At 39.0% G+C, this 12,777-nt stretch overlaps 1 pseudogene; it reads left to right on the top strand.

Annotated features, from left to right (window-relative positions):
* The window catches only part of LOC102858760, a 29,406-nt pseudogene extending 26,544 nt beyond the window's left edge, over positions 1 to 2,862 (top strand).
* Positions 2,863 to 12,777: the final 9,915 nt, after the last annotated feature.

The following is a 12,777-nucleotide window of genomic DNA, read 5'->3' as shown; positions in this document are numbered from 1 at the left end:
GGTCCTTGGAGAGGGACATCATGCATGGGAGGGTGGAGGAACAGCGCAGGAGGGGAAGACCCTCTATGAGATGGATTGATTCGGTGACTAGGGTAATCGGGATGGGTGTGTCAGAGGCAGTGCGGTTAGCGCAGGATAGAGCACGGTTTAGGGCTGTTGTGCATTGGGTCGCTATGAGTCGGAAACGGCTCGACGGCACATAACAACAACAACAACAACATAGTAAATTCAGATAAAAACAATACTCAGCCATAGGGAAACAAGTGGTGCAATTTCTTAATACTCTCTTTTATCTCAAGGATGGGTTCAAAGGGCTTCACCTAACTTAAGTGGGTTTTTATCAACTTAAGTTGAATTACATCAATTTCAGGAAAACAAAAATTCCCAAAACTGGCCTTATAGACAACATCATGACAGAAAAAAGTTTAAAAATGTCAACAACTTCATCTAACTTTTATCCACATTCAATATAGTTGGTACCAGCCGTCAGGAAATCAGAAGGTACATTGCGGTGGTAAAGTTTATAGTCAGGGAACTTTCAAAAGTATTAGGAGCAATGATGTTAGTTTGAGGACTAAGGTGTACCTTATTCAGGCCATGGTCTTTTCAATCACTTGTTCAATCACTTGTTACCAAGAGTTGGACAGTGAATAAGGATGACAGAAGAATTGATACTTTTGAACTTTGGAAACGCATAGTGAATATTCCACGGACAATCAAAAGAGCAAGCCGATATGTCCTAGAGAAAGTGCCAGAGTGTGTCTTAGAGACAAAGATGATAAAACTTTGCTCCACATACTTTAGCATGTTGCTAAAAGAGGCTATTTATTGGAGAATGACATTATACTCGGGAAGGTGGAGAGATGGTAAAGTAGAGGATGACTCTACCAAGTAAAATGACACAGTGACTATGGCAATGAACTCAAGTGTTTTAGAGATTGTGAGAATGGTACAGAACAGGACAGGCTGCAGATCTGTTGTTCATAGGATTGATTACTGTGAATTGTACTTGACTCAACAGAAACTAACAGTAACAAAGTTGAATTTGTTGTTCATCTTTTGATTCTCCAACTCTTGTCAGTTTGGAGACTAAGGAGTGCTTGATTCAGGCCATAATTTTTGCAATTATTTGCTATGGATTAGAAAGCTGGACAATGATTAGGGATGATCAAAGGAGAATTGATGCCTTTGACCTGTAGTGCTGGAGAAGAGTATTGAATATACCATGGACTGCTAGGAAAGCAAACAGGTTCATCTTGGGGAGGATGAAATCAGGTCACTCTTTGGAGTCAAGGATTCTGAAGCTCCATTTAACATTCTTCTGGCATATTGCAAGGAGGGACCAGTCCTTGGAGAGGGACACTATACTTGGGAGGGTGAAAGGACAGTGCAAGAGAGGAAGATCTTTAATAAGATGGATTGACACAGTGACTGAAGTAATGGGGGTATGTGTGTCAGAGACAATAAGGTTGGCTCAGGATAGAACAGGGTTCAGAGCTGTTTTGGATAGGATTGCTATGAGTCACATCCAACTTGATGCCACATAACAACATAAGGCATTTAACCTTCCTGTACACCACACTCCTTTCAAAGAGAAAATAAAACCAAACAACTCAACATGCAAGACTGTATAAGATTTAATTACAAACCTTATAGTGTCTTTTTTTTTTTAATAGTTAACACACTATGGAATGTGTTTTTAGATAGCTTTGTCATGGTCGTATTTTCAATAACTACTAACTTTGCCCAGCACAGTATGGCGTTTGTAAATTGGCATGGAAATTTAAAACAGATTATTAGTGCACAGCACAAATTAATTATATACGGGTATGGTGGCTTTTTTGTTATTTGGATTTTGTTTGGTTGGTTTTAGTTTTCCCCATCGTCAGTTGTCTGGTGCAGATCATATGAAATAATTGTTGTTCTGTTAACTGAATACTGCTTTGTAATTGCAAAATATGAAAGAAAAAAAGTTGCAGCTGTTTTGTTGATATCCTGAATGCTTCTAAGTAAATATAATTTTTTAAATTATAAAACCCCCTCCTATCTCTCTGGCTTTGGTGCTGGTTTGCAGAAAAATGGCTAAATGCACCAAGAAAGTCGGCAACGCCAGTAAATAAGGGACCCATTATGGAGCCTCATATAGGAAGATAGTAAAGAAAATTGAAATCAGCCAGCATGCCAACTACTCTTGCTCCTTCAGTGGCAAAACCAAAATGAAGAGACGAGCTGTGGGCATCTGGCCCTGTGGTTCTTATGTGAAGACAATAGCTGGTGGCGGCTGTCACAATGAAGTTAGCCATCAGAAGACTGAAGGAAGGACATCATTGACCTGGACCAGACAGCTAAGCACCTGCAGCTGGCCTTGAATTTCACAGCCCACATGGCCTATCGCAAAGGGATCATCCTGTTTATGAGCCGGAACCGGCAGTTCTCACACCTGATCGAGAACACAGCCCGAGACTGTGGCGAGTATGCCCACACCCGCTACTTCAAGGGCGGCCTGTTCACCAACGCCCCCTTGCTGCTCGGCCCTGGCGTCCGCCTGCCGGACCTCATCATCTTCCTCCACACGCTCAACAACGTCTTTGAGTCCCACGTAGCGGTGCGAGATGCTGCCAAGATGAACGGATTCCCACCGTGGGCATCGTGGACACCAACTGCAACCCCTGCCTCATCACCTACCCTGTGCCCGCCAACGATGACTCACCTGCGGCGATCCAGCTCTTTTGCAGACTCTTCCAGACGGTCATCATCTGGGTCAAGGAGAAGAGGAGGCAGGTCGAGGCCTTGTACCGCCTGCAGCACCCCAAGGCAGCCGAGGGTCAGCGGCCAGGGGCCCAGCCCTCCCCAGGAGCATAGACCAGCGGGGACGGGAGGACAGTGGGCGTCTGCTTCCTTCTAAACACAGTCTGCTTCCCACCCCCGGCTCTCCAGGCTTTTCCAGCCATGTGGGCTCTTGGCCACGTAACTGGCTCTGATGCGCCCTGGGTGTCCAGCAGGTCTCCCTCAGCCATGGTCCCTCTATAGACAGATGAGTGGCATGTCTGAGTCGGATAGAGTGGAGCCTGCTCCCTGGGTGGCGGTGCCCACTCTCTGGGTTCCCAAAGGAGGCCAGGGCAGCCCTCTGGCTGAAGGGCTCTCCCGGCTCCGGCCTGGTCTCTCCTCAAGTTTCACTCCTGAGTCTCCCCACTGGTTGGCTGGTCTGTGGGATGTTGTGTGTTGTGGCCCCTTTATAGGTTCCCACTGGGGTGGAACAGAAATAAAAGTGATGTTTGTGGACACTTGATAAAAAAAAAAAAAAAAAGAAGACTGAAGGAACAGAAAGACAAGTAGAAACGCCCCTTTTTGAAGCATCTCTAGCATGTAATAAATAGGTTAATTTATGCAAAACAAACAAACTAAAACACCCTACTATCTCATGTTGTTCCTCTTTATATATTAAGATAATAAGTCTTTAAAATTTAACAGTTGAGGTTTATGAAAGAAGTAATACTCATACTTTCTTCCATTTCTATAAGGACCTGCCTAGATTTGCTACTTCTGAATACATTTTCTAATCCAGCGCTAAATCACCCTAATGTGAAAAGGAGCCATGCCTAGGAACTTTCTTGCTAGAAGTAACCAGAAACATTCCCTTTTCTTTTACGAGTGTGCTCCTTAGCATCCAGGGAACATTATTCTTCTAATCTGACAGCTGTATCTGAGTCACAGGTCCTTTGTTCAAAGAGTTTCTTTTAGAAACGATGGCCTCAATTATTCTCCTAGTATTTACTGGGCACTTGCCATGCTCCTGGCACTGAATAGAGCAGAGACATTTTCTCAGTACATGAGAGGCTATGTATGAGGGGAAGGATGTATTGCCACTTTGTTCAGGCAGCACAGAGCATATCTATCCTTTGGTAGTGGGAGACATGCTAAAAATTGAGAGTTCTAGTAGAGATGTACAAAGATCAAGGGAGAGATTACATTTAAATAAACATACTGGAAAGATTCTATGATAGTCTTGATTTTAAGTTAATATTAAGCTTTCAATCAGTTTTTTAAAATTATTAGTTCTAGCTGCGTTGAAATCCCAAAGGTGCATGGTTCGAAGTCACCAGCTGCTCTATGGAAGAAAGATGGGCAATCTCCTCCTGTGCGATTAACTCTGAAAACCCACTGGAGGGTCCCCTATGGGTTGGTTCCTACTTGATGGTACACAACCACAAACAACTAGAGATTTGTGTAATGTATATAGAATACACTTTCTCCTTTTTATACTTCAACTCAGAGTTTCCATATTGTCACAATGAATCCATGGCTAGAATGTGATAGTCTACAGAAAATCTTTTGGTTTTGCTTATTAAATTGCTATGCTAAGGGCTTGCAGTTTTAACATATCCATTTAATGTGACCTCAAATTATTTTCTTACAGAGAGCATTGTATATTGGAACGTTTTATTTAGGATATAAAAAGAAAAACCCATTCCTTTTCTATCCTTTTCCTATTTAGTATATTTTACCACAGTACAATGAGATGGTAGTCAATAACACATTTGCACCAACTTGAAATGAAGAAGCAGGAGTTATTGTTACCGTTTTAAAATGCAAGTTTAAAACAAAAAGAAATAAAGAGACTATATAAATCAATGCAATTTTACCAAAAGAAAAATGCTTAGTTTTAAAAAAATTGCACTAGTGTGCACTAGAATATATCCCAAGGCAAAAACTCATAATTATGTTTATAAGGAGAAGATATGACAGACACATTCTGAGCACTATATTCATTTTTCTTAAATTTTTCTGAACAAGCTGCAGCAAAGCAATGATGCTTAAAAGTTGTTTTTAAACCTAAGAAGAAAAGAGTTTTCCTGCCTTATCATTCAGGATAAAATTATAGAATTTATTTTCAATGTTAGTTCTTTTTTTACTAGATTAGGAAGGGTGCATTTACAACTTTAAAATTTAATAAAGAATAATTATAGTAATAAAACTATGAAAAGTATGTTGCTAAAGAAACCATTGCTAGAACCCCCTTAAACTCAGACTACATGGTAGAGAGGAGAAAGGAAATTACATGTTCACTCAGTATTATTATTTATTTCCTCATTTCTATTTCTACACTCACTGCTTTCAGAAATTATTTAGAGCAGATTATACAAAGTACAACCAAATACATTCAAAAAGAAGTGAAGAAATTGTAAGAAATGTAGAAAAAGAAAGATCTCCGACTAAACAAACAAAAGAATATATTAAAATTTATACAAAATGCATGCCATAGAGTACAATAGCTAGCATCTATCTTCTGATGTTACAGTGCAAAATGGAACAATTAAAACAACAGAAAATAAACAGTTAATGGAGACATACGTAACTATCCAAAATATAAAGATAGGTTAACTCCTCAGGAGAGGAACATCAATTATTTACATGTGCACGAAAGACAACTATGCCCATTCAATCAAACTTTATTAGCTATCTTGATTTTGTTTGTTACGAAAATTTGGTAAAAATAACAGAATAGGTTGCATAGTTTATAAGTAACTTCTAAGACTTTTTTGAAATTTAAGAACCAATGGAGGGAAAAGAACTCATCTTTTAAAAAATCTTTTGTAAGTATTTCTTGTCACCACAGAGGTTTTTGGTATTTTTTAAATTTTCTAACTTTATGCATTTTTTGGGCATAGAGTTATCCTACTAATATTTTAATTTTATAATAATTTGCATACAAAACTTGTATACACTGTGTTTTACACTTTCCTTCATTCACATTGTGTTTCTTAGAATCATTCTTATACATTGTCTTTTACAAAATCAATCATTATTGAAATATGTCTACCCCTACCATCCTTTCAGGTCTCCAGTGAATCTTTCCCATTTCCTTATGCCCCTCCCTCTGTCCACCCTATGATTTTCTCCCTATCCTCCCTCACTGCTCTGCTCCCACTTCTTCCTCCCTTGGACCCCTATGAACATTTTACTAATTACCCTTCTATTCTTCTGTCATCCTTAGTCATTGCCTAGTTCTCTGGTGCATAGCATGTAATTGCAAAGACCATAGTCTGGATTAGGTGCACCTTACTCTCCAGACTGACATCATTGCTTCTCAGTACTCTGGAGAGGTCCCGGACTGCAGAATTTACCAACACAATTTCTATTTTGATTTTCTAACTGCTCTTGCCAACAGTGTTGATTGTGAAGCTGAGTAAGTTGTAATTCTTAACAATTTCAGTCTCTTCTCCATCTATCATGGAGTAGCCAATTGGTCCAGTGGTGAAAATCTTTGTCTCCTCCAATACAAGAAACTGACAAATATGTGTTGTATCTCTTAATGGTTAACCACAGAAATAATGAAGCCTGGAAATGTCATGATGCAGGCCCTCTCTGGCCCCAGCTGAAGTCCACAGTACAATGATGGGATAAGGCTGCAGTGACTCCCAGGGTTCTTCTGGCTGATGTCATGGTTACTGCCGTATCTAGAAGGGGCCTCAGAGTAAATGGATAGCTGAACAGAAGAAAGTTAGATTAAGTAATATGAATGTATTAAAAATGACTTTATTAGGTACCATGGAGTTAACTCTGATTCATATTGACCCTATGTATAACAGATCAAAACCTTGTCTAATAATGTTCATCCTTATAATGTCTGCTTTCTTTAAGTCCATTTTAACAGTCACTATGTCAATCCATCTTGTTAAGGACCTTCCTCTCATTTACTAATCCTTTACTTTTCCAGGTATGATGTTCTTCTCAAGGAACTCACCATTCCTAATAACATGCTCAAAGTGTGTGAGATGAAATCTTTCCATACTTGGCTTCAAGGATCTCCCTGCCTATAACTCTCCCACAAAAGATTTGTTTTTTCTTGTCTATTTAATGATGGCTATGACTTACAGTGATCCTATGAACAACTGCTTCTGAGTAATTAGGAGAAATCCTAGATTGTAGACTTTCCCAGGACAGTATGTTTCCTGATCTCCTGATTATTGTTACCAAGGGTGTTGATTGTGGATCCAAGAAAGATGAAGTCAACAGTTTAAGTTTCAATCTTTTCTTCATCTATAAAGATGTTACCTTCTTAATGAGAATTTTTGTTTCCTTGAAATATAGGTATATGATATATTCAATATTCATCAATTCAACACATTAATTATTCCATAGAATTCTTTATTCATTGTCAAATTTTCATATATAAGCAATTGAAAACACCATGACTTGAGGCAAGTGGGCCTTAGAGTTTAAAGTGACATTCTTGCTCTTTTGCAACTTAAAGCAATGTTTTACAAAAGATTTGTCCATTATATTGTACGACATTGTTTGGTTTATTGACTGCTGCTTTAGTGAGTATTATAGTGGAACTAGATAAAAAGACACTCTTAACTTCAGTATTTTTGCCATTTATCACAATGTTGCTTGTGAAATCCACTTGTGAGGATTTCCTTGTTCTTCAAAGTGGTTTAAGTCCTCTTCACTTTCAGTATACAAAATTGAGTATCCTCTGTATATTTCTCATTGTGGATAAGTCTTTAACAATTCATGATATCACATCCTTTTTTATATATTCTAGCTTTTTTTATTCGGTACTCAGCACATCCAAAAAGATATACTGAAAAGATGTAAGTCTAACACACACTTATCTTGATTTAAACTATGCAATTTACCGTTGTCATCCATGAAGATTGTTTCTTGGTCTGTCTACAAAGGCCATATAAGAGAAATTAAGTGTTTTTGGAATTATCCTTTTTCTCAAACTACCCACAGTAGCCTTGAGGATGACATAGACAATGAGGTTGGTGAAGAATAGTGCAAAATTATTATCTGTTGCTCATAGAGTCACTATGAGTCATAGCCAACTCAACAGTATCTGTTGTTGTTGTTATTATGTGCCACTGAGTCACTTGAATGCATGGCAAGTAATTGCAAAGACTAAGGCCTGGGTCAGGTGCACCTTGGCCTCCAGACTGACATCGTTGCTCTTTAGCACTTTGGAAAGGTCCCTGACAGCATACTTTCTCAATGCAACTTGTTTTTTAATTTCCTCATTACTGGTACCAAATGTGTTCATTGTGGAGCCAAGCAAACTGAAGCTGTTAACAATCTCAGTCTCTTCACCATTTGACTAGTGGTGAGAATCTTTGTTTTCTTGATATTGAGCTTATTATATCCATATTGAGGGCTGAAGTCCTTGACCTTCTTCAACAAGTGCTTCAGGTCCTCCTCAGTTTCAGCAAGCAGGGTTATGTCATCTGTGTAACGCAGATTGTTGATGAGTCTTCTTCTAATAATGATGCCACATTTCTCCTCATAAAGCTCAGCCTCCCAGATAATCTGTTCTGCATATAGACTCAAAAGTTATGGAGAAAGGACACATCTCTGGTGTACACCCTTCTCAAATTTGAACCATGCAGTGTTTCCTTGCTTTGTTCTGACCACTGCCTCCTGGTCCAAGTACAGATTTCACATAAGGATGATCAGTGTTCTGGGATTCACATTCTTCTCTAATTTAGCCACAGTTTGTTGTGATCCAACCGTATCTAGCAACAACAAAAACTTTCACAGTCTGATAATACATGAAATATCAAAGAAGGCACAAGGAATACACAGATTAATTGCATCAGAAAAAATCAGAAATTTAACAAAGCTCTATCATCTTAGTTGTTACTGTTGATAGGTGTCATCAAGTCAAATATGATCCATAGTGACCCTATAAACAACAGATCTGAACCTATCCTATCTTGTGCCTTTCTCACCATCTCTGAAATATATGAACCCATTGCTGCACTCCCAGTGGAAATCCATTTGATGAAGGGATTTCCCCCCCATTTGCTGACCTTCCACCTTTCCAAGATGCTATCCTTTATCAAGAAATTGCATCTCCTAGAAACATTTGAAAATTATAAGAAACAAAGCTTTTGCATCCTTACTGTTAATGAGAACTTTGGCAGTATATTTTGAAGAAAATTTCATTTTTAACAGTCCATGGAATATTCAGTACTCTTCTCCAACACCACAATTCGAAGGCATCAATTCTGTCATTCTTATCTGCCATTCTGTCCAGCTCTCAGATGAATTAGCCACAACTTGGACTTCAAACTGTCATCATTTCTCTTCAGTATTTTGGAGAGATCTCTGACAGTGCACATGCCCAAAGAAATACCACTCATTTCCTGATTGCTAATCTAAGGGTGTTTATAGTGGATCCAAGTTAGATGAAATAATTAAGTTTTCTTTCTCTATATATCATAATGTTATCTATTAGATCATTGGTAACCTTCATTTTCTTGACACTGAGATGTAATCCATATTGATATCTTCTGTAGCAAATGCTTCACTTCCATCAAGCAAGGTTTTGTCATCTGCATTACACAGGTTGTCAATAGTCTTCCTCCAATCATGATGTCATTATTCTTCATAAAGACTAGGTTCAAAAACTATTTGTTCAATATAAAGATTAAGTAGAATTTTAGAAAGGACAAACTGGCATTCCCTTGCTGGTTTTAATCATACAATGTTCTTTTAGTCTAGGTATAGATTTTGTACGAGCACAATAAAATATTGTAGGATTTCAGTTCTTCTCAATATAAGCTATAGTTTATTGTTATCCACACAGTCAAGAGTCTTTTCATACTCAATAAAACACAAATCAATATTCTTCTGGTATTCTCTGCTTTTTAGTCAGGATCCATCTGACATTAGCAATGATATCCCTGGTGCCATTATTTCTAAATCCAACTTGAATATCTGACAGTTCCTCGTCAATGTACTTATTCAGCTGTTTTTTATATTAATGATGCTGTACTTTAATTTCCACATTCTATTGGATCACTTTCTTGGGAATAGGAACAGATATGGATCTCTTCCAGAAAGTTGGCCAAGTAGCTCTCCTGTTGTCCTTCAAATGGCCTAGCATAGACTGGTGAGCCCAACCCTGGCTGCATCTATTAATTGAAACATGTCAATCAGTTTCCCCTCTATTCCTCGGGTATAATTCTTTTTGTCAGTGTCTTCAGCGTAACTTGAACTTCTTTCTTCATCACCATTGGCTCTTGAGTATATAGTTGTTCTTATGTGCCATCAAGTCACCTGTGACTCATAGCGACCCCATGTACAACAGCACTAAACCCTGCCCTATCCTGTGCCAATCTCGCGGTCCCTAACACACCTACCCCCTTTACCCTAATCACTGAATCAATCCATCTCATTGAGGGTTTTCCTTTCCTGCGCTGTATTTCCACCCTCCCAAACGTGACGGTACTTCCTGAAATTTTTCAGTGTCAACCAATTCTTTTTGGTAAATGACTTTGTGCATTGCTTCAATCTTCTTTGTTTTTAAACAAAATTTTAATTGTGAGTTTAACAAACATTTACAGAGAAGTTAGATTTTCATTCATTCATTAATTGTTGCACATTTTACTTCCTCTTCCTCCCTTCTCCTTTCTCATATTTTTTAATGCTTCCTGGATCATTAAAGATTTTGCCCATATCTTTTCTTAGTTTCCATGGCATTGTGACTCGAGGCTTGAATTTTTTTGTTTTTCAATTCTTTCAACTTGAAAAATGCTGAAGTGTTCCTTTCTTTTTATTCTCTGACTCCAGCTCTCTGCACATTTTGTTATAATACTTTGCTTTGTGTTCCTGAGGGTGCCCTTTGAAATCGTCTGCTCAGCTCTTTTATTTCGGCACCTCTTCTCTTTTGTTTTGGCTTCTCAATACTCTAATTCAATTTTCATAGTTTCTTCTGATATATATATATTGATTTCTTTTTATCCTCTGTCTTTGTAATAATTTTTACTCTCTTCATAGATGATATCTTTGATTTCATCGCATAGCTTATTTGATCCTCATTCACTGATTATTAGTGCCTTAAATCTGTTTTGTGTGTTGGGGTGTTTTTTTCCAAATTTTTGTTTTGTAGTGGCTTACTTTTAAAGTTTATATACTGAAAAAGAAGAAAAGACCAAGATGGATGTCAGATGAGACTCTGAATATTGCATTAGAGCTCCAAGAAGCCAAAGCTAAAGGAAGAAACCAAAAAACCAAAGAGCTAAACAGAAAATTTCAAAAGGCAGCCCTGGATGACAAAGCAAGATACTATAATGAAATGTGCAGAGAGCTGGAGTCAGAAAATCAAAAGAGCCGAACTCACTCAGCATTTCTTAAGCTGAAAACCAAATTCAAGCCACGGGTGGCAATACTTAAGGATACTTTGGGTAGAATGTTAAATGATCCAGCAAGTATCAACAGAAGATGGAAGGAATACACAGAGTCACTGTATCAGAAGGAATTGGCTGACACAGAAGAATTTTATGAAGTGACATATGAGCAAGAGCCTACAGTGATGAAGGAGGAAGTTCAAATTGCTCTAAAGGAATTGGCAAAAAACAAGGCTCCAGGAGTTGACGGCATACCAATTGACATATTTCAACAGGTAGACACTGCCCTGGATGTGCTCACTAAGTTGTGCCAAGAAATCTGGAGAACAGCCAGCTGGCCCACTGACTGGAAAAGATCGATATTTGTTCCCACTCCAAAGAAAGGTGACCCAACAGACAGCGGAAATTATCAAACAATATCATTAATATCACATGAAAGCAAGATTCTGCTGAAAATTATTCAGAAACGTTTGGAACAATATGTCAACCGCCAGATGTACAGGCTGGATTTAGAAGAGGTCGTGGTACTAGGGATAATAGCTAATGTTAGATGGATCTTTTCAGAAAGCAAAGAATACCAGAAGAATATCTATCTATGCTCCATTGACTATGCAAAGGCTTTTGGCTGTGTGGATCACAACAAGCTGTGGCTGACTCTGAGAAGAATGGGAATCGCAGAACATTTAATTGTGTTAATGCGAAACCTGTACTTGGACCAAGAGGCAGTGGTCAGAACAGAGCAAGGAGACACTACGTGGTTCAAAATCAAGAAGGGGGTCCAACAGGGATGTATTCTGTCTCCATACCTTTCAATGTGTATGCAGAACATATCATCTGAGATGCTGGGCTGCACGAAGAGGAATGTGGCATCAGGATTGGTGGAAGAGTCATCAACAACCTGAATTATGCAGATGACACAACCCTGCTTGCTGAAACCAAGGAGGACCTGAAGCGCTTGCTGCAGAAAGTCAAGGACTGCAGCCTACTATATGGATTGAAACTCAACATCAAGAAAAATAAGGATTCTCACCACTGGGCCAATTGGCAGCATCAGCATGTATGGTGAAGAGATTGAGATAGTTAACAGTTTTAGTTTACTTGGCTCCACAGTCAACACTCTTGGTAACAGCAGCCAGGAAATCAAAAGATGAATTGCATTGGGAAAGTCGGCTGTGAGGGACCTCTCAAGAGTACTGAAGAACAACAATGTCAGGCTGGAGACTACGATGCTCCTGATCCAGGCTATAGTCTTTGCAGTTACGTGCTATGCATCAGAGAGTTGGACAGTGAATAGAGTTGATACAAAGAGAATTGATGCCTTTGAGCTGTGGTGCTGGAGAAGAGTGTTGAACATACCATGAACTTCTAGGAGAACAAACAGGTTTTTTCTGGAGAAGGTGAAGCCAGAATCCTCCTTGGAGTCAAGGATTCTGAAGCTTCATCTGACATACTTTGGGCATGTTGCAAGGAGAGGCTGGTCCTTGGTGAGGGACAGCATGTTTGGCAGAGTGGAGGGGCAGCAAAGGAGAGGAAGACCTTTGATGAGATGGGTCGATTCTGTGACTGGAGCGGTGGGAATAAGTGTGTTTGAGAGGGCTAGGTTGGCACAGGATAGAACAGCGTTTAGAGCTCTCGTACATAG

Source organism: Elephantulus edwardii, unplaced genomic scaffold, assembly GCF_000299155.1.
Source record: "Elephantulus edwardii isolate Elephantulus edwardi_28Jun2011 unplaced genomic scaffold, EleEdw1.0 scaffold00413, whole genome shotgun sequence".
NCBI classification, from domain to species: domain Eukaryota; kingdom Metazoa; phylum Chordata; class Mammalia; order Macroscelidea; family Macroscelididae; genus Elephantulus; species Elephantulus edwardii.
Note: the sequence above shows the minus strand (reverse complement) of the source record. Positions and strands in the feature narration are given on the sequence as shown.